Here is a 5,247-nt window from a genome sequence, read left to right as displayed (position 1 = left end):
CATATCCTACTTGCCATATCTGCTGCAAAAGACCTCTTTAAAGTGTCACTTTGTTAAAAGATGTCACTTTGAGGACTAAGGTGTAAAAATTTCCAATTGCTTCGTGTGCATGTGAAAAAAAATACAAATAATAAGGAAGACCACAGGGGTATCTATACATCTGAATTATGGTTTTGGTGAAGAATATTGAAAGTACCATGAACTTCCAGAAGAACAAACAAGTTTGTCTTGGAAGAAGTGCAACCAGAATACTCCTAGAATTGAGGATGGCGATACTTTGTCTCCTTGTATTTTGGACATATCAGCAGGGCTAGCTCCTGGAGATGGATATCAATATCATGCTTGGAAAAGTATAGTGTCAGCTTAAGAGAGGTAGACCCTACAGAGATAGGTTGAAAGTTTAACAACAGTGAGCTAAAATTTAACAATTATGAGACTGGTGCAGGACTGGGCACAATTTCATTCTATTGTTAATAGGGTCGCTATGAGTTGGAACTGAATGGACAGCACCTAACACCAACAAAAAACATCTTCATAAAAGCAAACTGCCGCATCTGCAATGGAGTAGCTGGTGGGTTCAAACTGTGATTTTTTTGGTTAGCAGATGAGCGCTTAAACTTTGCACCACTGGAAATGATGAACTTTTGGGGAACAAGTCTGGCAATATATATTACTTGCAGTTTTATTTGCTCTAAATTGTCTGACATTACTTATTTCTTTCTCTCTTCTCCTCTACACACAATTTGAAGTGTAGCTCCTGACAACATTTTATTGTGTAATCCAGAATGCTAATGTTTTGGACTGTTTACCTGTGATCCTCTTTTTTTGATATCTAATTATGAGCTATTCTAAGATTTCTGTTTACTGTATATAGAAGAGCATATGGATTAGGCAAATGAAAAGAAAACTTAACAAAATGAAAGAAAGTTTATTGATGAAACTACAGCTCTAAAGGGTCAGTTCTATTTATAAAATTGGATTAGTATTAGCTCACTGGACATTTACAATTCAAATGACAAAAAGATGCTTATAAGATCTGATTTACTATTCTCATGCCTGTGCTCATGCCAAGTGAGCTAAAACATCTTCACCAGCTGAGCTAGTAAAAGTACTTAATACACTCATCTAGGAACTCTACAAGAGTGGCTTTTTGGCTGCAACCACAGGCCCTGCAGCTGTCAGCTTTCTCCTCTGTCACCAGCAGACATCACTGCAGTCAATTAGAATTACTACAGAGAATTTCAGACAGAGACACATGCATCTTTTCGTTCTTGCATAGGCAGCTGCCCAAAGGTCACTAATCCATGACTGGAGGGAGGGAGTCTTGGCAGTGATGTGACTGGTGCATTGACTGAACAACTATAATCATCTGTTCAAATGTCTTAGTGGGGAACAGCAGACTGATCCCTCAATACAGTGAACTGAGTTTCCTTTTAGAAGCCATGTGATACAGATTAACCCTAATCATAATGGTGATTTTCCTATGATCATTTGAGGTAAGAATAGGGAGAGAAAAGGAACACATATAGAAATATAGAAATTGTCTATATTGTTACTTTTTTTCTAAAGTGATTAGAAAAATAAAATCAGTGAAAAAATTAGTTACTTCGCAGAATGTTCTTCAATAATAAAACCCATTTAGAAATAAGTACTGATAATTATGTAAACCACTTGCCATAAAGTCAATTCAAACTCATAACAAACCCATATGTTTCATAAGAGAACTGTGTTCCATAGCATTTTCAATGACTGCGGTCTTTCAGAAATAGATTACCAGGACTTTCTTACAACCACCAACCTTTTGGTTACTAGCCACCCACAGACACTGCTACTATTTTCTTTCAATTCAAAGATTTGGGCAAGTATTTAATCTGATATTTATGATTAATTAATTAATTCACTTATATTTTATGTTTACTTTGTTCCAATATTATTGATGTTTGTTTTAAATTCTAAGATTTCCAAATGTATGTGGGGTGATGGCAGTGGATCAGTCACTTGTCTATTCCTGAAGTTAACAAAGTTTTAGAAAAATAGTTAGAAATATATAGAACACAATGTGATGTTTTATAAAATGATATGAGATTAATGATAAAGTTCACTTTAATTCAACAGTTAATTCATTTCTTATGATATATTACATTGTAATTATCTAAAATGATCAATGATAGCACATCCATTTGGGTAACAACAAAGTAAATGTAAGCTATGTGTTTACCATGGCACAGAAATAAAAACCAAAACAATTACATTCATAATATTTATGTTGTTGTTGTTAAGTGCTGTCGAGTCGATTCCAACTCATAGCGACCCTTTCTGAGGAGAAGCTGGTTAATTTGAACCACCGACCTTGCGATAGCAAAAGGCTTTGCAGTCTGGCACATCAACCCACAGCACCACACCATTTATAAAATGTTTTAATTACTACTTAGGTTGTGGAGTATATTTTAAGTTTATGCCAGTTATATTTGTTAAGTTCCATCAAGTCAATTCTGATTCATAGCAACCTTGTAGAGGTTTTCCTAGTCTATAATCTTTTTGGATGAAGTAAGCTTCATGTTTCTCCCAAAGAGTGGCTGGTAGACTTGATCCACTGACTATTTGGTTTGCAGTGTAGTGCTTATCCTACAGAGTTACCACAGTCCCATGTCATTAGTCTATAAAGCTTTTCAATTTTGTAACAATTTGTTTCAAGCTGATCTTTCTTCCCTCTATTCATAGAAATAATAATTTGCATGGACTAGGTGGTTCAAGCTCACCAAATGCTCCTGGAAAACCCTACACAGGGTCGCTATGGGTCAGAACTGACTCAACAGCACTTTACAACACCAACAACAAGAATTAATTATAAAAGAAAAAGACAAAATGTGGCATCTGCTTTAACTATTTTGATGTTTTTTATAAAAAGTTGATAGCTTATTAGACTGTTACATGTATAATTCATTTTTTCATTCTTTTAATTTTATAGTATACTAAGATTTTATGTATTTCATTTATGAGGATTCACATCCCAGATTGTCACAAGATGGTGTATTATATCTGTCTTCACTTAATGGACATGCAAAGCATAAATATGAGAAAGTGTTCTCTTATCTCTCTTTTCATCAGAAAGAACACCTTCCCTCTTTTCACTGCAAAGATGCTGAGGAGTGATTATCTGAATCCATCAAGATATAAAAAAGGGTAAAGCATTGGCTGATTAGGGACAAAATGTGTCCTCTCCCGCCATAAATATAACAAGTAAGGACATACTTTTGAATCCATATAAAAATAAGTATGAAATAAGAGCTACTCTATTGGTATTACGCAGGTAGTGGTGATCCTGGAAACTTGAAATACAAGGTCATCAGTGTTCTAGCTTTTATGGTCTGTGGACAATTTCAATATTAGAGAGAAAGGAAATAAGTTTCATTGATGTAAAAATTATCACTTTTGATCACCTAAATAACAAAAATACACCAGTTTTAGGAACATTACAATGTGTATGTTATAATTTTGAATACTTTACATGTAGAAAGTGAAATTTATGTCACTAATAAGAGTTAATATTGTTGCTTTTTTCAATTGTATAATATTTAACTCTGAGATGTTCTCAGAAACAAATGATTTATAAAATATGATCAATGATGGAAACTAGGTAAAAAAAACCCGCCATTTATAAAGGGTCTGGTTAATCCTGGGACTGATTAATGGCTAACTAGACAAAATTGTTGGGCCTTTAAATGGAAAAAGTATTGTCCATTCAAATGCTCTTTTCCCCTTAAGATTAGGGAAAACAGATTGGGGCTGGCATTTAGTTCCATATTAAATCCATGCTATTTCCTTTCCTTTTTGAGTTCTGCTTTTTGACACATTGAAATAGAAAACTTGTATACCAAAGAAGGGACTTTCTGAGTAAAAATTGGAAATAAATCCTAGAGCTTTAACAAAGGACACGTAACTGGAAAGATTTTCATTGAACTCTTTTGCCAAATTCAAAGCTCTGTATAAATAAGTGTTCAATGAATTGGATCTTTGGAAGAGAAAACAAAACAAAACAAAAACTTTGTGCTTTAGTTTTCTTTAGTACATGCAAAAAAAAAAATCATTTTAGAGAGAATTCACTGATGAGTATAACTCTTGAAATGATTTTTTAAAAGCATTTTTTAATTGAATTTAATATTGAATATCTATATCAATTTCCATAATACCCTGAATTTTTAAGACAAGTGATTTTCTTGCTAAATATGATTATTTAGAATCTGATTCTTTTCAAGAAGATTGTTGTCACCTGGATGCTAATTTATTCATTGTATAAGGTGTATGAAGAAGAGTCCAACAAAATATCATGTACAAATAGGCAATATTACATTCATTTGATGGGGATGATGATGACAGATTTTAACTAATCTGTTTTATTGTTCCTTTTTCCTAAGAAAACAGAGTCTGTAAAACTGTTTCAAATGCCTTGTTTACTATTACAAGTAAGATAATATCACACCACTCACAAATGCCAAAGGAGCTCTGGTAGCGTAGTGGTTACTAATCAGACTGTGAACTGCAAGGTCAGCAGTTCGAAACTACCAACTGTTCCGCGGTAGAAAGATGAGGTTTTCTGCTCCCGTAAAGATTTACAGTCTTGGAAACCCTGTACAGAGTCATTATGAGTCTGGACCGACTCCATGGCACACAACAACAACAACACAAATGTCAAAGAAGTCTATCTAGGTAGATGAACATTTAAATTTTATCAACAAAATTACCATTAGTAAAAAATTCCATTGACTAATATGACATTTTCAAAAGCACTTAATTACTCAGTATATGCTTCATCTCTATGCCACTATATGCAAAGTCTCATGCACTACATTCCCGAATGATTTATTCCTTGTGGACTCTCATACAAAACTGGACTCAAGTCCCAAAACAAGGTTAGTTCCTAGAAAACTCATTTTCAAATGAAACACTTCAACATTTTAATAAAAGTACATGTGATTTACAAATTATCTTCTCTGTTACTATGACATTAAAGCTTCACTTAAGCATTCCACACCTTGGTTTCCACTTATCAGTGGAAACTTTATATATGTAAAATCAAAATCCCTTTAAAAATAAATGTGTTTCTTTTCCCTGAACTTTAAATTTTATGACAGATATAAAATCTTTTTGTTGTTATTGTTAAGTGCCATTGAATGGATTCTGACTCATAACGACCCTGTATAGGGATTCTGAGAACTGGCTGATGGGTTTGAACCTTGTGGTTCAAAT

The sequence above is a fragment of the Chrysochloris asiatica genome, unplaced genomic scaffold (assembly GCF_000296735.1).
Source record: "Chrysochloris asiatica unplaced genomic scaffold, ChrAsi1.0 scaffold00402, whole genome shotgun sequence".
Classification (NCBI taxonomy): Eukaryota; Metazoa; Chordata; class Mammalia; order Afrosoricida; family Chrysochloridae; genus Chrysochloris; species Chrysochloris asiatica.
This window is presented reverse-complemented; position numbering follows the sequence as displayed.